The sequence below is a fragment of the Sus scrofa genome, chromosome 14 (genome assembly GCF_054392235.1).
Source record: "Sus scrofa isolate SSC_HxYL_T2T_F1_AM1 chromosome 14, Sscrofa_HxYL_maternal_Yorkshire_Landrace_v2.0, whole genome shotgun sequence".
NCBI lineage: Eukaryota > Metazoa > Chordata > Mammalia > Artiodactyla > Suidae > Sus > Sus scrofa.
This window is the reverse complement of record NC_139396.1, coordinates 114,051,801-114,073,773: the sequence shown is the minus strand read 5'-3', so window position 1 is coordinate 114,073,773 and position 21,973 is coordinate 114,051,801. Positions and strand designations below refer to the sequence as shown.

The 21,973-nt window shown below is 44.4% G+C and overlaps 1 protein-coding gene across 22 annotated transcripts in view; it reads left to right on the top strand.

The window, feature by feature from the left end:
* LOC102167823 (uncharacterized) overlaps positions 1 to 21,973 on the top strand; it is a 770,457-nt gene that overhangs the window by 297,543 nt on the left and 450,941 nt on the right. For 2 of the 22 annotated variants that reach the window (XR_014827543.1, XR_014827523.1), the window contains exon 7: positions 7,769 to 11,691. The exons of 17 other annotated variants lie outside the window; for them this stretch is intronic. The gene's annotated coding sequence lies outside the window, so the exon portion shown is untranslated. Of the gene's footprint in view, positions 1 to 7,483; positions 12,542 to 21,973 lie in introns of those variants that run through there. 3 more of the 22 variants (XR_014827542.1, XR_014827528.1, XR_014827541.1) reach the window with 3 other exon arrangements.

Below are 21,973 nucleotides of genomic sequence, written 5' to 3'. Positions count from 1 at the left end.
CACCACCACCATCTTATCATCCCCAAGAATCTAATCAGGGAGAGTCGCATGTAAGCCACACGTGGGCTTGGTTGACGCGCTCTCTTAAGCCTAGCTTGACAGGCTGGGCTGGCCAAGGCTTTTGTTTCTTACAGGAAGACAACTTTGTGCAGGCCCTTGTGTAACCTGATTTTCCCTCTTTAGACAGAGAATTTTCACCAGATGAATCATGCCTAATACACTTGCTGGAGCCAGAGACATTTGGCTTCCCAGGCTGTTTACTACAGCACAGACTTTGTCTCATAAGTGTTCTTAGGAAATGACAACAGACAGAAAATCGTCATTGTTTTTGCCTAAAAAAACCTGGAGAATTGGAAATAAGCCAATTCTGGGCAGAAGGGAGTTCCTATCTACTGACCTATTCAGTGTTACACAGAACGACAACTTTGGGGTTGCTGTAGTGACATTCCTTGGGGACAGGTGAGGTGAAGCACCCTCACCTGCATTAGCTCCGAGGTCCTAATCATCACCCAGCAGATGGCTGTTACCACTTATTCCCTTCCTAGACGTGCCCTCAGACTCAGAGCCTATATATAGTAAGGTGAAGGCTTGGGAGCTGTTCCCTCATCTCATCCCAATCTGGCTCATTCTGAGCTAGGCAGGTGTATTTTTGCTTGTTCTCTGTATTTTTTCATGCCCTGTAGTTTGATGGGCCTGTACTTATTTTCCCATTTTACTCTTGAGCAACAGAGGCTCTAAGTATACCTGTAATGTAGCATAAATGATGCTACCCAGGATTCACCCAGTAACTTGGATTCAGAGCTTGTAGAGCCAGAGAGGACTAAAAAACTCATTCCTTCTACCCTCCCCGACCCTAGTGTACAAGGAGCGTGAAGCCAGGAAGGTCAAGGAGGGCTCCTCAGCAAGGCCCAGCTGGTGGCAAGCCCTTGACCTGGGGAAGGCCTTCACCTGCACCTTCCTTGTTTATCCATCCTTGTTCTAATGACCAGCTGCCCACGTCATGCTCTGGCCATCCAAGAAGAGAGCCAACTGCTGACATACACGGCAGTGCTCAGAATGTGTTATGCCTGCTGGAATCAAGCAGGACAGGTCTGTACCACGACTGTGCCAGGTGGGACCTGTTCCCTCCCTCAGCTGACTTCCTCTCACTGCCTCCTGACTTTGGGATGGGAGGGTGCACTGACAGAGAGGATGGTGGATGTCTCCTGGGTTTGGATTCTCACAGCCTGGGTCAACTCCTGGTTCAGCTGTTTACCAGCTATTGTTAGTGCATCAAGTCAGGTAACTCAGATGCTAACTTCCTGTGCTCACTTTGCTTTGCTTTTGCACCTTAAATATGGCTCTGTTGGTCTCCGTTCTTTCTGTGACATTAGAAACAATCTCTGGTCCAACATGGAGAAGCTGCTGAGCCTATCCCCCTGCCCAGCATGGAGAACAAGTTCTAACGTAGCATCTTGAAGCCAGGGGGGCCCTTCAGAGGTCTCTGTAGTAGATCACTGCACAAATGCAACTGCAGTCTGGGAGGGTGAGGTGGCCTCCCACACAGGGGAATCAGGAAGACCAGGATGTACCTGGGGCCCAGAGAGCGCAAGCAGGTATGCTGAGAATGAGGGCCAGAAGGTCTAACACTGCAAAAAACCCGCTGCTGTCCTGTGACATCTCACCCTATTTTAAATCCCCAGTGGTTTGTCTAGAGAAACTGGTTATATTCATTACTTTGAGAGATGGAAAATGTCTCATTGTCTTAATTAGCATCTTGGTTAACTAGTATGATTGATCTTTTCCCGTATCACACACGTTTATTGGCTATTTCTATTTCTTCATACCCAAGCTTTACTTATTAAAAACAGACTATGAGACAAAACAATTGCAAAAATTTCTTCCTTGGTGTCCATAAACAAGACAAGTACAAAATTCCCTTCCTTGGACCTTACTGAGCCCTAAGGCTATTTGTTTTCTCACCCCTTCTTGGTACCATTCTCCTTCAGACCTTCTTGTACCATCTGCTTCTTCTTTTGACCTCTTCCTTCTCTCTCCTGCCCCTTCCTTCTCACTCTCACTCGTGTATGCCCTCCATGCCCAGAAGATCTTAGGAGCCTCACCCAGCACCCTGACCCTTGGGTCCACAGAGCTGAGCAGGCTGTCCGTCCTTCTGCAGGGATACTCCCAGGCCTTATCCATGCCCCTCTCCTAACAACTCCTTGCTGTTCGCTTCCCTCTCTTCCTGAGGTTCCTCCTTCTTCACTCCCTGCTGGTGTGCTGCTCCAATACCTACCTGCTTTGACTTCTCCAGAGTGCCAGTTCTGCAAATCACAATGACTGGTGAATATTTCCATGTGACATTTTATTGGGATAGAAAAAAAGAGCATCCAACTGTAGTGTTCAACATAGAATTCCTGGTCATCTAGCCTCTGATGTGGGAGGTGAGGAACATGCTTTTCCTTTTTACTCTCCTACTTATTGTGCCTTCAACTTGTAGCAGTCCATATGACCGGTAAGTCCTGCTGTCTCTCTTTTCCAACTCTGTGCAGTCATCCCTTAATTCAGTTATGATGAACTCAGTGCTTATGACTTGATGGGCTGGGCTGTCCATTCTCCTTGGCCTTTGCTTCCTCACTCTGGACGTCCTTAATTACAGCAAGACTAGTATTACCCACCTCTTGGAATATCTAGCTCTTGTTTTTTTCCCCATTTCAAGCTACCTAAATATAACCAAGATCTTCCCTAAACATGGTTCCAGCTGTATTTCTCACATATTCAAAAGCTTTAGCTGACTCTCATTTTTATTTTTGTACACATTCAAATGTCTCTATATTTTAATCTACTGACATTTTAGCATTTTCAGCATTACCTCCCAGTAAAGCCCATGAAGTATTAAAACATTTTTTTTTAACTTCTCAGCAGCTTTTGACAGTGTTAACTATTCATTTGTTGGTTCTCTCTTTTTGGCCTCTGAATCACCACTCTCTCCTGGTTTCCTTCCCATCTCTCTGGGCATGTGTTTTGCAGGCTCATTGCCTGGCACATTAAATAGTAGCGTTACACCAGGGTCCTCACTCAGGGTCATGGCTTCGGTGAGCTCCTGTGGGCAGCTGACATGGACATTGAAATCTTCTTCTAGAACTTTATTCTCAGCTCAAGAAATGCTTACCGACTGCATTCTTAAAACTTCTATGTAGATGGCACCTCAGTCTTGACATAATAGAAAAAGAATCTGAATCTTGAGCCCCAAGTCATTCCTTGTTCCTATGTCCCTTATACTAGGAAATTACCAGGCTGACTACCCCCACTGCAGTCTTCCCCCCGCTAATTTTACCTGCCAGGAATTCTCAAACACATCCACCTTTATCCACAGCCAGCATCTGAATCCAAGCTGCAGCATCTTTCTCCTGGATCACTGAAATAGCCTCACCTTTTATGCATTTGTTCCCATTACTTGTAATCTGTTTCCTACAAGTGTATCTGGACAGTGTGGTCTTTTTTAAAAGCTTCATCACTCTACTTCCCTGCCTAAATTTGGCTCTCCCTGGCTCTAAATTCTTTTTTTTTCTTTTCTTTTTCAAAGCAAATAGCAAAATCCTTAACTGGACCCAAAGTGCTCCCTGGGCGAGTCTCTGCTTCTCTCTTGAGGATGCTTTCATACCACGAACCCTGTGCTCTTGGCCAGCCACTCTGCTTTTGGGGCTTCCTTCTGTTACTCTGTATGCCTCCCTCAGTTACCCCATTCTTTGGACTGTTCACACACACTTGTCCCCCAAATCTCAGTCCAAGTGTGGCTGCTTAGACAAGCTTTGCCTGAGTCTTCGAGCAGCAGGACCTACAGCCTCATGGTGCACCAAGTTATCTCCCCACACTTCCTACAGCTGCTGCATATATTTACTTGTGTGATGACTGATAAATGAAGGTCTTCCCAGTGCTGTAGGAATCATGACTCTTTGTTCTCAACCACTGGTTAAGAGAATAGCATTTTATTTTTCCAGCCCAACTCTGGCATCATATAGACTTGGTTTAGTGGTCCCCTGCATAAACCACCATGGCTTTGGTAAACATTCTTTGTGGATGAAGAAAATGGGGCTCAATGATTTAAGGAGCATCACAAATTAGGTAGAAAGTCCGAGAGATTTGGGTCCCGAGCCAGCAGGGCTACCAAGCCTTTAGGTGCTTGCAGTGTCCAAATTTGGCTACAGTTTTCTGTCTGAGCAAAGCCCAAGAGGACAAAAGGTGAGACCAGGGTGAGAGTGACTCATCTGGTGGCCCCTCATTGTGCCTTTTTCACTCAGAGGAAGCTGTGCATGAACACGGTTATCCTCCAGAGCGATTCAGCGCTGTCTGGAAGGGGAGCAGGGTTCCTGCGTTTGTAGTGAGCAAGTTCCTGGCTCCTTTCTACCCTGCCCACCACCTTATGTCTGTCCCTGTGGCTTCCTTATTTTCCGATCCCTCAGCTTTGGGTGGACCCACCCTCATCTGTCTTCTGCCTGCGCTACCCTTTCGATTCTGCTCGGTGGCCCTCCTGCAGCCGTGTCTGGCCTCAGACCATCCCCTCCCAGCAGGAATTCCTTCTCTGACCCATCAGGGGCTCACCTCTGGAGGCAATTACTGCCTGAGCCATGAAAATATATAAGGAGATTTGAAGAGCTATCATGTTACATCCTTCATATTTTACCAGCAATAAATCCAGCCCTTTGCTCTCGAGTGGACTCTCAACTCTATAAATTAGGAGTCTATTTCTAAGGGGGAAGATTTCATAGCCCCTGAGATTCCCTACGACCTACTCATATTTCAAGTACTGCACCAAGGTTGGACTAAGAAACCAGGGCCTTCCAGAATAGACGGAAGTTATGCTCTAGGAGCTGAACCATGCACTTCTTACTTCTCCCTCTCATCCTGCTGGCTCTCACCTCTGCTTCTCTCAGGTATCTATACTGGTCATCCGGCCTCAGGCCATCCCTGGATTCTGCTTTTGCTTTGTAATTGTTCCTCAGACCACTTGTGCCCATGAGTCCAGTAGGCCTTGCTAAAATGCAGTTTCCTCAGCTTCCTATGCTAAGGCAGTGTGTGGGGTAGGGGCCTTGAAATCTGCGTTGTCATCTTTTTCCAGCTGCATGTAAGGTTTGAAAACAGCTGTTCTTTGTGTTAAATTTTTGAGACCTGAGCTCCATTTCCAAAAAAAAAACTGGCCTGAGCTTTCTTCTTATTTCACACTCTACCCCAATAGGTGCTGACTTTCTGGAAAAGAGTCCTCAGGGCAACCAGAGAGTAACCCTTCCTTTTCTGTCCTGAAACTCCCCCTCTCACAGCCCAGATTGTACTGAGCTCCTGGCTGCAGAGAACCCCAGGAAGATGATGATGGCCCTGCCGACAGCCCCTTAAGGCTTGGTGTTGCCAGGAGAGAAAATTTCTAAGCAGTTCATAAATATATGCAGCCCAACAGAGAAGTAATTGTTTGCAGGGTAGCTTAAGTCCTGAAAATAAAAGGTAGAGATTACATCTAGGCAAAGAAAGGCTGCCAGAGAAAGGGGCAGAGGCAGGAGTCTGGCAGAGGGAAGGAGAGGCAGGCCAAGAGTGATGGGATGGACAGGGCAGGCAGAAAGTGAGTTCCATACAGAGTCTGGGTTGGGCACCTGGGCAGGACCTGCTCCTCAGGGTCCCTGTGCCTGCCTTGACAGAGCAGACTGGTCCACACCAGTCCTCTCCCCCAGCCACCATCCTAGGATTCAGGCTACATTCAGGTATTACCACATCTCAGGGGCTGGGTGGGGTCACTAATTGGATTTGAGGCAGGCTGAGTGGACAGTGATTCCACACCATCAATATCCTTCCTATTCTCAGTTCTTTCAGGGAAGCGGCAGCTGAGAAAGATGTCATCAAGCAGGCCAAAAACTCCAGTCCCTGTTCCTTTTCCCAGATCTCTAGCCATTCTTATCTCTCTCCTTGACGCTGACCATCTTGGAGCCCTTGCCAAGCTGTGGACAGAAGCTTGGTTTTCTGGGAGGAAACTCCATCCATAAGCTCCTCTCCTCGTAGGCGACAGAGATAGTGTAGCCTTGGTGGGGAAGTGCCAACACATGGGGTCGGGAAAGTGACTCTTATTGGGATTTTCTTGTTTGATCACATAGACTCATCCTATTTTGTTTCATATACAGAGGGGATGGGGGACCCAGAATTTCATGAGCATATGGGGCACAGGCTTTTGGCTCCAAATCAGGTGGGATCCCACATGACAGTGTTCCTGGGTTGGTAGGTAGAGAGGATAGAAGACTCTCCCAGGTCCACAGTGATTAAGGACACTGATTTCTGCTCAATGCTGCTTCTTCAGAATGGCTTCTGTTGTGTGGGGAGGGGGGAATTTAAGGAGATGGCTTCAGCTTGGCTCAGATCCACAGGAGGGACAATTAACTCATAACTAATATTAGTGTTAGTACAAGCAGTGTCCTGATGATGACTGACTCAAATGGGAATGGTCGTATTTGCTTATGAGCCATCTTTTTTTTTTTGTCTTTTGTCTTTTTTGTTGTTGTTGTTGTTGCTATTTCTTGGGCTGCTCCCGCGGCATATGGAGGTTCCCAGGCTAGGGGTCGAATCGGAGCTGTAGCCACCGGCCTACGCCAGAGCCACAGCAACGCAGGATCCGAGCCGCGTCTGCAACCTACACCACAGCTCACGGCAACGCCGGATCGTTAACCCACTGAGCAAGGGCAGGGACCGAACCCGCAACCTCACGGTTCCTAGTCGGATTCGTTAACCACTGCGCCACGACAGGAACTCCTTATGAGCCATCTTATGCTCAGCACGGACTAGGCCCTTGCTTATTGAACCCTATTGGGCTTCAGAATCACCGGGGGGCTTTGTGAAGCCTCAAGGCCCACATCCCAGCCTTCTCCCAGGAACTGGGTGCTCTGTGGTCTCTGTGGACTCTCAGGTGATTCAGAAGCATGTCAATGTCCCAGAACCACTGATTAGATAATATGGTGTCCTGTGACACGTCTGTGGGGCAGGAACGCTAACTGTGTGGAGAGAATTGCAACCAGGCTTATAGGAAGAGCAATAGACTTCAGTCAAAATGTCTCTTTAAGGCTTGATCTAAGGTTTTCAACCCTGGCTGCCTATTAAAGTCAGCTGGGGAGTTCAAAAAACTAAAGATGACTCCCCTCTTAGAGATATTCTGCTTTTTTGGCCTGGACTGAGACCCAGGCCTTGAAGCTGCTAAAGCTGTTCAGGTTTCTACCATGTAACTGTGGCTGGTGAAGACCTTGACTCACATGGCTGCTGTCATTTTATCTTGGCTTTTGACGCCATCTTATTGTAGATAATGCTTGGAAAGGCTACTCGATAGGTTGCTAGCTTTATGTTTTTAGATTGAGAACCAGATATTTGGACTAGTAGCCATGATCTACCATAGGCATTCTGAGGAAATGAGGCACTTGGTAAGAGTTAGATTTTGCTTTCACATAATGCTGTTTGTTCCCCCTTTCCCCCATGACAGGAGGAGGGTGACATATGCAAACAGACAAACTTCCGCAAAGACTTGTCAAAGGACTGAGAACATAAAGCATCTTCAAAGAGAGGGTGGTGGTGGTGATGACAGTTTTAGCTTGGCTCATTTTGTTTTCTTAGCCCTTTTACTAGAGGGTGACTACTTATCTGTGTCTGTATCTAAAAGACTTTGTGAAGATGCAGTTGGGGACCATGGCTCACTCAGAGAGCTGTTGTTGACAGAAACAATCTTCAGGACTTTGCAACCTGCTATTGTGCATTTTCATTCCCAAAGGCTCAGCTCCCATAGAGACCTAGGAGAACAAAGGAAGCCGTGCTTGCCATGTGAAGCGAACGTGCTTTGTGATCACAGAGGATGAGGACCTGGCCAATGTCGCTGGAGCCTGCCAATTGCCTGATGGCCCCACTGGAGACTTGCTGCTCTGTGCACTCGGCTGACCTCCCCTGACTTCCCACAGGACCACACCCTCAGCATTCCCACTGAAGTGGACTCCCTTCCTTTAGTGCCTTAGAGTTGAGAGGAGAGGTTCAAGGCTGACCCAGCAGCAGGAGAACAGTCCATGGTCACTCAGTGCCATGGAGGCCTGTGCCACAGGGCAGTGTGGACCCTGGTTCTTCCATTAGCTAAGCAGGCAGGTTGCTGGTAGGCAGTTTCCTGCCAATATGGTCCTTCTCTTCATGCATAGGTCCTGTGGGAACATCGTGGGTTCCTTAAATGACAGGATGGGAGGATAGGAGAGAGGAATGTGACTTTAACTTATCTGAAATAAGTAAACTTAATATGCCAATACACAAAAAGTGTGCACTTTTCCAGGACAGAACTTCTTTCTTGAGATGTTCCTGGTCTGTTAAGGCTGCCCAGTGCTATATGATGTAGTGGTAAGGGGAGCTCTGGGGAAATCCAACTTATGCCAGCTTTCCACTGGAGCCTTATCTTAAAGCTCATTTTCCCAGGACAGTGGTTGGAGCATAGAAACAGCAGCAAGTGCAGCCTACTTCCTTATCAGCTCTGCCGTTTCTACATTCAGAGGTTTGGCAGACAGAGTTCTATCTCTGTTTAAATTCTGTCCTCTCCTCCAGGGAAGAGTTACAATTTAGACAGCCCCTGCTAGATTTTGCCCTTTTCCTCATTTTCCAGGCTACCAATGGGAAGGGTTTTAAATCAGGATTCCAAAGATATTCCATGCTTTGTCTATTTGAACAACTGTTAACAAGAATAGAAGAGGAGTTGAACTGGGACCGGGAGCTGGAAACTGCAGTGAAGCAGATTTTGGCTCAATCTGGAAGTTTCAGTGATTGGAGAAACTCACAAGGCATACTCTCAGCCTTGGGAGGAATTCACTTCCCTCTGCCACAAACTCTTCAATCAGAAGCAAAGACTATAATTAAATAATTCACCAAATGTTGAGGACCGACTTTGTTATGTCCTTGGGAATATAACAGTGAAAGAGAACACCAAGATCCCTCTTGACCTGGAGCTGAGAGTGTAGTGTGGGAGGCAGAGTATGAAAACACAAGGCAAATATGTCCAGGTAGGTTCGGATAAATGCCTGACAGAAACAAATAGGGTTCAGTGACAGAGGATGAGATGGAGAACTAATTTAGACAGGATTGTAAAAGAAGACCTCGTGGAGGAAAAGGAACTAATTATAACTATAAATCCTGACTGCAAAATCCCAGAGCTGAAATTAACCTTAAGAGCAATCAAGTATAAATATGCACTGTCATAAATGCAGGGATGTTTAGGACCAGAACAGAATCACAGGGTGGGGGGTAATTAGAGGAAGAACATGGCCAGGACCCAGAAGTCTGGGCTTCCGGTGTGGTCATGTCTTTTCCATCGGAACTTATGAGTCTCCCCATTTAACTTGGTTTCTTAGACTTTATAGCCCCTTCCTATTCCTAGGTAGTAGAGTTCAGAAAGAATGAATTATAACCCCTGGTTGTTGAGACAGTAAAATCAAATTCACCAATCCCATTGTGGACTGAATTTTTTGGATTGACAAATTATATGAATTCCAAATCAAATGGATGCCAAACCATCTTGACTTGCTATCATATTGCCTCAACTATGAAATTAGCTCATCTCCTGACTTTAAAGACAAAAATGGGTTGCGGATGCCTGTGAGAGGCTTAGAGAAGCTGTTCAAAGATCTGTGGCCCCTGCTAATCATGAACTTAGGACTCTTTGTATCTCTCTGGACTTCCTTCTGAAGAACACATTCCTGGAGACAAGTTCTATCTTTTCGTTCCTGATCCTCAGGAATGAGTGCCATCATTTGAGCCTGTAGTCTTGTCTTCTTCAATTTAGGCTATGTGTAGAGGCCTGGACACTGTGTTGGAAAGAGCTGAAAGAGGAGGATATGCCTGGACTGGCTGAAGCAGACAGAGCTTCCATCATCCAGGAACCCCTGTCCCATCACACCTGCCCCTGTAATGTCTCAGAGTGAAGAGTGAGGTTTGGAAGAGGCAGAGGTCTATAACTTTCTACCTGAGGGCCATATGGAGGCTTTCTACCAGACTAGCCTACTTTTGGTAACCTTGAGTCCTTTCACAGATCTAAGGTTCTCCCTGGAGTCCCATAATCCATTACATGGCAAGTGCAGGACTGTGCTCAGATCTGGACTCTGTAGTATTAGAGAGACCTTAAGGCAGGCTGGCAGGAGTCTAGAAGCAGTATCAAGGACATCCAACATACCAGGTGCATTTTACTTGGAGAAGAAACAACCCAGAGGAGAGGAGCCTGGTTTCAGCACCAGGTCTGTTACATGGAGCATTGAAGAAGTGCAGTGGATGACTTTGCATCTGCTTTCATGAAGCCCAGTTCAGGCTCAGGGCTGTGGCCCTGCTCTCAGAGACCTCACATCTAATTAAAGGATGGTGGTGGCAAACAATAAACAGGGGAAAGGTATGGTAATACCAGCAAGTGATGAGTGCACTGAAGAAAAGAATGGAAGATAATGTGGAAAATCACAGAGTTGGGGCTTCCAGACCATCAATGCCTCTATGAGAATATTTCAGATGAGAACTGAATGGCATGAGGAGTTAGCCCTGAGGAGACATGAGAAAAGGACCAGGATAAAGGTCTAAAGGCAGGAGCTAGGCTGGGGTATTTGAGGAAAATAAAGAGGGTGGAGCAGAGTCAGTAAGGTCTCCCTTACTTCTGAATCATTGAATATGAAATAGTAGTGAGTACGATCATGTGTGTGCTACAGTGGGGGTCTGATAATCATATTAAGGAAATTGAATTGTTTCCAGAGGGGATGGGGAGCCACTAGGAAGTGTTAGACAGGGACATAGGATTTAATTTATGTGTTTATGAATCACACTGAGTACTAAATGGAGAATGACTTACTGGGAGCAGAGGGAAAGACTGGACACAGAAGACCAGAGGCAGTTGCAGAACCAGAGATCACTGTATTTGACCTGGGAGGCATTGTAGATGAAGAAAGGGATGTATTTCTATATAAAATATGGTTTGTATATGTGATTTGTACATAAAGTTGATTAGACTCACAAACTGGAGTCAATGGTGGATACTGATGGAAGGCATATTTTAATTTTTCACTTTTTCATTCAGAAAGCAATATGGTAGAAAAGAACATCAGATTTGGTGTCTGCCAAACTTGGATTTCACTTTAGCCCTTTCATTCAAAGCTGTGTGACACAGGAGAACTCACTCAATCCCTGGATCTCCATGAATCTCTGTGAAATGGAGAGAATTGGATTTCCCTGCAGTCACTGTGCCACATAACCAGGCCATGTGCTGGACACACACTGTCTGAGGCACTCAACACCAGTTACTTATTCTTCCCTTTCTGTGCCCATGGAAGTGCTTGGCCTTGGAGCAGGCCTCTGGGCATGCTTCACTGAGGGGGTCTTCAATGTCAAAGGCAGTGGGAAGGTTCTTGTTCAAGGTGAGATTTAGACTTATGACTTTAAAGGTCCTTCCCAATTTTAAGGTGACATGATTTTGTACACCTATGCCTTTAACGTTTGCTAAATTCACGAGGAAGAGAGCATTAAATGCTGGTTTTATGAAGCCTGTGTCAGAATACTGTTGGCACTATAAGGTCAGTGGTTATAGTGCTGCAGGTGTAGGCTGATGTGTGTGAATGGCAGACCATTCTAGGGCCAGCAGGTGTCCCAGAATTCTTCCCATGTTCTGGATTTTATAAAATTAAAAGTAATGCATAATAGGGACGTTTCTTTTGTGTGTTTTTTTAGAAAAATCACATTTTTTTTTGTTTTTTACTTTTTTTAGAGGTAAGTGTATTAAATTTTGGTTAGTGCAAACATATTTTATCAATAAGAATGTGGATGAATTTATGCTGCATTTCAGAATACTTAACTCTAGATTAAGAAGATATAGAAGAATTCTTTAAAGTTGATTCATAGATACTTCATTTATGCTTCTCCCAGGTGCTATACCATCAAGGGAGATCATACTGAGGTTTTTCCAAACTCCTGACTTTGCACATGTGCATGCAGAGTGTGTATTTAACTAGTGGAATCCCAATTATTTACATTGGGACTTTTCCCTTTATATTTTTACATCTTAATCAATTAGACACCATACCTTTATTTTATTTTATTATTTTTTTTACTTCCCCAATACATTATTTTTTTCTACTGTACAACATGGTGACCCAGTTACACATACATGTATACATTCTTTTTCCTCACATTATCAGGCTCCATCATAAGTGACTAGACACAGTTCCCAGTGCTACACAGCAGGATCTCATTGCTAATCCATTCCAAAGGCAATTGTCTGCATCTGTTAACCCCAAGCTCCCAATCAATGGCATGAAACTAGAAATCAACCACAGGAAAAGAAATGAGAAAAAAACTTACTACATGGAGACTAAACAACATGCTACTAAAAAACCAATGGGTCAATGAGGAAATCAAGAAGGAAATTAAAAAATACCTTGAAACAAATGATAATGAAGATGTAACCACTCAAAATCTATGGGATGCCACAAAAGCAGTGCTCAGAGGGAAATTCATAGCAATACAGGCCTTCCTTAAAAAAGAAGAAAAATCTCAAATTGACAACTTAACCCACCACCTAGACACCATACCTTTAGAACTCAGAATTCCTAAGGGTATAGTACTCTTCTGTGTGAGTTCTTGGGAGTTCTGAAGTTTAGCCTTGATTCTTCAAGATGAACACTGAGTGACCTCATGGAATCCATAGTTCCTCTGTGACTCAGTTTCTCCCTCTTTAAAGGCAACAGCACTTTCTCCTTTTAAAATTCCTAAAGTTGGAGAAGGTTCTCAGAGTAAAATAATTTGACATCCTTAAGTAAAATGTACTTCTAAAACTGTGTTTCTACCCACAGGAATGAAAATCAGCTCATTCATTACTTTCTTAGCTGTCATAGCCACTGGGAGATGAAATTAAGAGTTTTAAAAATAGTGTTTATCAAGGGCATTATAATTAGTTTGCTTCTTTTCTTTAAGTTGGGTTAGTTTCATCAACTCTGATTTCCATGAGATGGAGGCAACTTCTGTTGTGCCCTGGTCAGAGGTCATATCTAATGCCCCTCTTGTGTCATGATAATTGCACACTTAGTTGTTAGAAATGCTACGCTAGTTATTAGAAATGCAATGGGGTGGCCTCTCATGGGCATCCACCTACACATGTTTAAATTAATGAAAGTTATGAGCTTTGAAGGGGTGTGTTTATGTCTGCTCTTCTTGAAAATTGGTATTCCTCTTGTCTTTTGTTTCAGCAATTATAGTCAAACTACACTTTGATGAACTAAGAGTGTGTATTTTGCTTTCTTAGATCCAATACCTGTGCAACTTGCAAAGAAATTTGAGAAAGTGGCACAGTTCCCTACAAATGGTGTGGCACAGGCTCCAATTTTCTCTCCCTCTACTACTAACCCTGTAGCAAATTGAAACAGAAGTCTGAGAATGGAACCTTCTCTTTTTCCTTCATGTCCTCAATTGTTGTAAAGTCATATTTTATAGTTTCAATGTTTGGCAACTGAAGACATATTTAGGGAACCGAGGAAACAGAAACCCAAGTCTTCTCACTCTGATGTTTACCAAACTTCCTTCAGGATTAATGCTCTGTATCACAATTTATCTTTAGCAGTCTGTTGTTGGGAACTGAAGAGTCTATGAATTAAGAAAAAGTAATTGGTACAAACTATTTGGGTTGTTGAATGCTGTGGGAGGACAATGTCTAAGTCTTTGCCAGTTTTAGTACTCAGCAACAAGAAGGCTTCTATGACTGACCAGAAAGATGGGTTGTGTTGATGGTGACTCTCTCATCCATTCTGATGGACACATGTGCTTCAGGTGGCTTCTTCCATAAGCTGAAAGCTTTAGGACACTGGTGAGCCCTGGCTCTGGAGATGGAGAGATTGGAGCTGGATGGATGACCATCTTCTCCTTTGTGATTTCATGTTTCCTTACCTATTTGTTCCCTCCCTCCTCCCTCCCTTCCTACCTTCTTCACTAGTCAATGAGTGATAATCACTTACTGGCCTTGATTAGTTGCTGAAGCTCCTGAGATTGACTGCCCTCCTCCTCAGGGGGACCATTCAACACAACTCTTTAAAAGTGTTAGGAGGACTCAGTTAGACTACTGCAGAACTTATAACACATCAAGAAATTTAGTTACAGTGAGTTGACCTTTGCATTTTGAAAGCCCCCCATTTCAGACCAGAGGGCTGTGTGGTGAAGAGAGGGCTGTGTGGTACCCATTTTTACATATTCCTTCTGCTTCCAACTACACAAAATATTTAATAGCATTTCTAATACTTTTTTACTAGAAAATAAAAAACACAGTTTTGCTGTGTTTGTGGGAGGGTTTCTTTACAGGTTTCTATCATTAGAACATCATCCATTGTCCAAGCTAAAGCAGGAATGGAGAGACTGAGGGGCAAGGACTGGTCCAAGGCTGCTGGCCAGTCACTTGGCTCAGCAGCTTAACTTCCTGCTGCTCAGGCTGCCTGGCGCTTTGTCCAGCAACAGTTGCCAGGGTGGCTGTAGTTGCTGATTACAAAGCCACAGCTCATAGGCTAATAATTCTGCCTGGACTTCTGTCAAGGCCAGGAACGCCGGTCAGCAGCAAATGCAGGAAATTTTAAGAGATCAAGAGCAACTGACAACAAAATCCATTCTGTGATGTTTTTAACAAAACAATCAAGGATTCAGCACTTCCCGGGGGGTCAGGACCAAAATGGAATATGACTGGCAGCCAGCATTACCTCTCCGATCTCGCACGTCTGTTTTGAACCGTGAGGAATGGTCTAAAAATAATGCCTGGACCTTACAGTATTGATGCTTTTGTTGTTTACCCTTTCATGCTTTGGTCTTTTGAAAAACATCTTTATAAGGGATGAGAGTTTCCTATCATTTGTATTTATAGAGTCCTTTATTCTGAAGGCGTCGCAGTGCCTACTCCCATTTCTGAGAACTAAGTGGCAGGCCTTCCCTAGGGGAAGAGTGACTTAAGATGGGTTATAAAGAGAGCCAGTGGAGGAATTAGATGAGAATGCCTATCCTTGGTAACTCAGGGCTTGGTGCACTCAGGCTCTCTGATCCTTCCTAAGAAAAATAGCATCCTCTCTTTGCCTCTGCCTGGGCAGTAGTCCCTCCTGGGTCCCTCCACTCCCTCCTGCTTAAACCATACCTTCCTATAAGGCCCTCCAAGGAGCTGAGCCTGACTGGGTTTTGCTCCTAAGTGTTCTCCCTTCTCTGTTTTCTGAGGGCCCTTATTGTCCTCATATTTTCTTCTCCATCTCCTTCTCCTTCCTCTTCCCTTTCCCCTTCTTCCTCTTCTTCTCCTCCTCCCCCTTCTCCCCCTCCTCCTCCTCCTCCTTCTTCTTCTTTTTTTTTTTTACTTTTTAGAGCTGCACCTGCAGCATATGGAAGTTCCCAGGCAAGGGGTCAAATTGGAGCTGCAGCTGCCGGCCTACACCACAGCTGCAGTAACATGCCAGATCCAAGCCACATCTGCAACCTACAATTGCAGCTCATGGCAACACTGGATCCTTAACCCACTGAATGAGGCCAGGAATTGAACCCGAATCTTCCTGGATACTAGTTGGGTTTTTAACCCACTGAGCCACAACGGGAATTCCCAGTCCTCATTCCTTCTTCAAGTCACAGTTCACATCTGTCTTTCCAACATGGTCTTAGGCCCCTTGGGGGCAGAAACAAAACTTGCCCATAGCCCCTGATGCAGCAGTAGGCCTTTCCCAACAGCCAGTGAGCCTTAGTTGAAGACAGCCCTTTGGCAGCCAAACCATAACCCTGACAGACTGAAAACTGTAGCTTATAAGATTTGTGTTGCTGGTTGCCTGCCTTACTGTGCGATCCGAAGCCAGTTTTGTCATTTCGCCATGCTTCAGTTAATTCATCTGAGTTAACTATAAGATACTGTAGAAAATTGTGAATAGTAATCAAGAAACTCCAAGGAAGCCCTCTCCCCAAACTGGAAGAGTTTCATAAGTGTGGCATAATTGTGATGCATCAGTCTTCCTCCTAGGAGTCACAGGGTGAAAAGCTGTGGCTGAATGCAAACAGTGGTTGGGGTTTGGTTAAGATCCAGCTCTGATTTAAGAACACCAGTTGCAGCCGTGGTACATGAGACTGAGGAGATGCTACCTTCCTTGAGAGCTTCACTCTGCACATTAGGTTCCCCCCACCCCCTGCACAAAAAGCACCTGACTGGTGGACATAAAATAAGGTATGATCTGGATGGTTCACCTGAAGGGAAGCACCAGCCCCAGTCCCATACCAGCCAGCCTCAGAATATTAGCCTCCAGGTGCTTGGTACCCTGGAGTCCAGGCTAGCCCTCAGCTGGTAGTGGGTGCAGTCCAGGCAGCTGTAGCCCAGTCACTCAGGTGTCCTGTGATCTGATCTCACTTTCTGTGTTGATCTTTATGTGCTCAATGGCCTGTTCATGAACATGGCTTCTGAAATGGTCAGGAGGAAGAGAAGAGTGATTATTTTCTATTGAAGAAGGAAGTAGTAAATTTACTCAGAAGAGGAGGGAATTTTGGAAAGGGTTAGAGATGGAAGTGTGACCAAGAGGAGAGGCAAAGCTAGTCTAGATGAGGACCCAGGAGACTGGAGGTCCTGGGTGCAGTCGGTGTGGAGGGCATAGGGTGAAGGGACCAGGTCCTGGACTCCCTATACCTGCATGCCCTGGAGAGCCATGGAAACAGCACAGAGCAGTGGAAACAGCTCATCAGAGGGTCAGAGATCATTCTCACCTGTTTTACACTCCTGCTTTCCTGCTTGATGGCTTAATATATCTTTTTTTTTTTTTTTTTTTTTTTTTTGGTCTTTTTGCCATTTCTTGGGCTGCTCCCGCGGCACATGGAGGTTCCCAGGCTAGGGGTTGAATCAGAGCTGTAGCCACCGGCCTACGCCAGAGCCACAGCAACGCGGGATCCGAGCCACGTCTGCAACCTACACCACAGCTCAAGGCAACGCCGGATCGTTAACCCACTGAGCAAGGGCAGGGACTGAACCCGCAACCTCATGGTTCCTAGTTTGATTTGTTAACCACTGTGCCACGACGGGAACTCCGACTTAATATATCTTGAACAATCTTTTAACCTCTCTCTGCTCTAATTTTGTCACACCTAAGATGATGGTTAAAATACATACCTCTTCAGCAATGAGCAAATTTAATGAGAAAAATAAAGAAATTACAACAAATGCCACAAGGGAACTCTGGGCTTAGTCCAGCAAGGGGATGCTTTGGGGTGTCCCCACTTCCCCTGGCTCATTGTGGCCTCAGAGTCCCTCCCTCCAGCTCTTTGGGTGGTCTGGTGCCTGGTCTTTACCTCTCACTTTCCAGCCATGCCTTCCAATTCTCTGTGTCCTCAGAGCATCTGTATTACAGGAGGAACCAGTAATGGTCACTTTTCCTCCTCTCGGACTCACTTTTCTTATTTCTAACTTTTGAGCTGAAAAGAGTCTGTCCCACTCTTTTTGTGCAAATTAGGGCTCATTCATCTGGCCCTTCTAGAAGATAGAGGTCTTGTCATTGTCGAATCATCCATGTAATTTATTTTCCCAAACAAGATAGTTTTGAGAGTGAAATGGAAACAAGTGAGAAGTATTAATAATAATGCTGAGAAAACAGAGTAAACCAAGACTATCCAGCCCTTCCCCTGCCCCCGAGCTCCCAATAGTCTTACTTGTCCAGTCACTTTTCCCGGGTTTCTCTGGCCATCCCACCTCTACTTCTAGTTGTGATGGTCAAATTCTTTAGCTACATTGATGCCTTTAATACTATTCATTCTTTTCTGCCTCTACCCCTTCAGGGTAACATCTCAAATTTCTGTACTCACCATGGGTTGGTTATTGTAGTGGAACTCTCAAAGGAAATCTTATTTGCAAGTTCCCGAGGGCATCCCAGGATGGTTGTCTACTCATTTCTCCTTTATTTCCCTTTCCCTTGCCCATCGGGGGGATTTATCTTACTAAAACAATCTGAAATTGTAGAATTATTTAAAATAATACAGAAATAAAACCCCAAGAGCAATGCAAATGTTACACAAAAAGAGAATGTCCAAAAAAAAGCTGAAGGTATTAAAAAAATTGGTTACTATTCAGGGAGTTGGTGATTTTATAGAATTTGGCAACATGGAAAATGTATATTCTATAGTGGTTAGTGAAAAATTAAGAAGGAAGTTATAAAGTCATACCACTTTGACTATAATTATATGAAAATAATAATAAATATATTAAAATGTCAGGATGGAAAAAATGCATGCCAAAATGGTAACAATAGCTTTGTTTCAATTATGGGTTTAGGGGTGATTTTTTTTCTCTCTCTTTCACTATTCTCCAGTTTTTTTGGAATGTGGTTAATATAATGGAAACAATGCTCTCTCCCTCCCTTTCTGCAGGAATTAAATGAGGTAATGATTATGAAGTGCTTTTCCTTTGTTTCTCCCCTCTCTGTAACCTCATTGTATCCTTACAACCTTGTCCTGAAAGAGAGAGAGAATGGGGCTTGGGTGGATTCACTTGTTTGCAGGAGGTGTTCCCAGGGCAAGGCTTTCTCCAGTTTTCTCTCTTGTTCTGCAACTATGTCAACCTTGAGCCACAAATGAAATGCTCTGAGAACCCCACCAGACTTATTTTGGGGACCTCTTGCACCTGCAAAGCAAAGCCTTCCATATCACTTCCATAGAAACTTCAGCCCTGTCAAAAACAGCTTTGTTATGTAGAGTTTTATTGGAAAAGGAAATGTCCTGAGAATTTTGTCAAGTTCACTCCTCCTCTCTGACACTCACTCAGGTTTCTGGCCACCTTGGTGGTCCAGGCTCTTACCTTGTTGAATTGATTTCCTATTCAGGTTCTGGAGTTATTCTGAATTTAGCCTCATCTTGATGTGTAGTTCCACTTCTTCAATTTTCTTTTCTTTTTTCTAAACCACTTGTGAAAAGGAAAGGAATTCTTCTTCAGGATGAAGCATCTTTCCCCCATTAACTGGTAGGATCCTCTCCCGAGAGAGTCTTGGAGGAGTGAATGTGTTTCTGACAGCACAGAGAGAGGGTATGAGCCTTGGGGAGGCCAGGATTCTGCTGTCAGGGGAATCCTGAACACTCATCTCAGATTCTCTTCCATGAGCCACTAAACTCAGAAAACTGACACTTAAATATGTTTCCTGTGTCTGAGGGAAATCCTTACTTCACTAATGTAAAAGAACCTTTGAAATACATCACCAATATTTATTTCAGCACAGTTTGTAACAGACTATTGGAGGTATTCTCATGTTCGACAGAGGTCTGGGTCAACGAATTATGGTTCATCCTAACAACAAAAATTCTAATTAAGAAAAGTGAAGTGCAGAACAATGTGTGCAGTGAGGTGTTATATTAAAATGTATTTAAGAGTTCCTGTGTTGGCTCAGCAGTAACGAACCCGACTAATATCAATGAGGATGAAGGTTCTATCCCTGGCCTTGCTCAGTGGGTTAAGCTTTTGACGTTGCCATGAGCTGTGGTGTAGGTTGCAGATGAGGCTCAGATCTGGTGTGGATGTGGCTATGGTGTAGGCTGGCAGCTGCAGCTCTGATTCGACTCCTAGCCTGAGAACTTCCATATGCCACTGGTGTGGCCCTAAAAAGCCAAAAAAAAAATATTATTTAGATGTGTATATATGTAGATGTCCATAGGACACTTCTGCAAGCATAGAGGCAAATCAGTAACATCCTCCTTAGGGGAAAATTACTGGAGGACTGAAAACAGGAGAGAAAAGAATGATTTTTATTATTTTTTTTTTTATTTGGGGAGGGTTGCTTTTATTTCTCTGGTCTCTTTTGGATTTTGTACCAATTAAAATATGTATACAATCTTAACATTCCCACTAATTATACATTTACATTTTTAAAGTAAATATAAATATACGTATGTATATATATATTAAATTCACATTTACTAGAAAAAAATAAATGTATGATTGGTGGGAGTGCTGAGATTTTTCTCTTTATGTGAATTACCTCTCAGGATTACATTTTTCTTATTTTCACCTATCTGCATTAAAGAGGGAAATAATTTCCATGCCTCTATCTTTGGCAAGCCCTCTAACCCTACTTTCTTAAATTGCTTCAGGCTGCTGCAAACACATTCAAAGTTTGCTTTCTTTCCTTTTCAGCTCCTCACTCTCTTGGGAGCCACTTTAAAAATGTTCTGGCTGAGAACTCACCCCACCCTTCCCTGCCCCACCCACAAAAGGTGCAAGAAATCTAAAACATAAATACTGGAAAATTGATTTTTGATAAGAACTTAAGACATAATATTTATATAAACTTTAGCTCCCGCAAAAGTGCCTCGAACATGCTGGATGTTGAATGATAAGGAGAATGTAGCTTTCAGCAGTGAAGTCAAGGTGATTAAAACCGTTTACATGTGGACAGAGGAATTAATAAGAGGACGGTGTAAGTTATGAATGGCCCATCCACATTCAGGTGCAAGAAGCATCACATTTCCTTATTTTCTAAATCAAATTACATTTGGCTCCAAGCATCTACTCCCCTGGCTAACGGGGTTAGCATGAAACCTAATACTGGCCATTCTTGGGGCTCCTTCCCCTTCAGTTAGATCAGTCAAGGATCCAGGGAAATGGGCAAGAGCTGCTTCTTTGCTCATGTGGTTGGCATCATTGTCACTCCTCCTTGAGACATGATTCCCCTGTCATCTGTAGGGCACTGGGGCTTTGGTGGGGGCACAGAAATGCCTCTCATACCACATCATTGTCCAGAGGGAGTATTTGCCACACACTGGGCTCGGAAGCAGCAGAATGTAATTTCCAGCTTCCCTGCAGCCATGAAGGACTCACTCCTGCTTCCCAGAGCCTTAGCTGCCCCCAGACCTCAGCATGGGATGCAGCACAGGTTCCCAGGGCTTATCTGCCCTTGCTGCCCAGGCATCTTCCCCTTCTTGGAATCCTTATCTTCCCTCTTTTACTCTTATACATGTGCACTTTCTCTTCATGGCCTATCTTTCTAATTCAAAAGCTTGAGAATTCAAGTCTGCTGTCCTACCTCCTGAAATCTGAGACTTGGGTATTCAGGTCTCAGGAGAACAGTGCCTGCTTCTCTGAGCAGCACGTTCATGCTTTCCCTGGTGAGCTGACAGCGACAGTACCTCCCTCATAACCTGCAAAGCTTGTTGCCTCACAGCCCACCTTATGCTCAAAACTTAGTGCTCTGCCAGGAGAGTGAAGCTCGGCTGTCCCTGCCTGCATGCCTTCGTTTCTCTCCAGCTTTGGGTCTCCAAGCTCCATTGCTCTGCACCGTGCAGGACACCTGGCTCCAAGGCTCTTGGCACCTGTAAGCCACATGGGAAGAGCAGGTTTTATGGCTCACCTTTGGGGCAGCGACTCCCCCTGCTCTGACTCCTCCTGTGCTGGTTCCCTCCACTCCAGGGCTTTTGGAAGATTTCATTCAGGACTTCGTCATATCTGGCTCTACTGGGGCTTTTGCAGCATCTGTAGAAAGTGATTCTTACATTTTGATTGTATTAAAGAATCATAGGTTTTGCTTCAAAATGCAGCATCTGAGTGACTGAGATGGTGGACTGTGTGCAAGACCTTTAGTTCTAATGCAGCTGGTCCTTGGAGCGCTCAGTAAGAAACATTTCTTACATTTCCAAAAAGTCAAGTCTATCCTCAGATTTACTCTGTCTAAAATCTCCATTCACTTTCTTTGTCTTATTTATTTATTTATTTTTAATTTTTTTTTTTTGTTTCTCCAATACATTATTTTTTTTTCTACTGTTACAGCATGGTGACCCAGTTACACATACATGTATCCACTCACTTTTCCACTTGCATATCAGTGATCAAAAAGTGACTAAACAGGGCCTTTCTGTGCACTAATAAGCACTGATTAATTACAGTGTGGTGGGCTCTTTTGTTTGCTTCTGTCTGCTGTGTGTTATGCAGTGAGAGCTGCAGCTGCTCTCCAGTAGGCTTGAGTCCCTA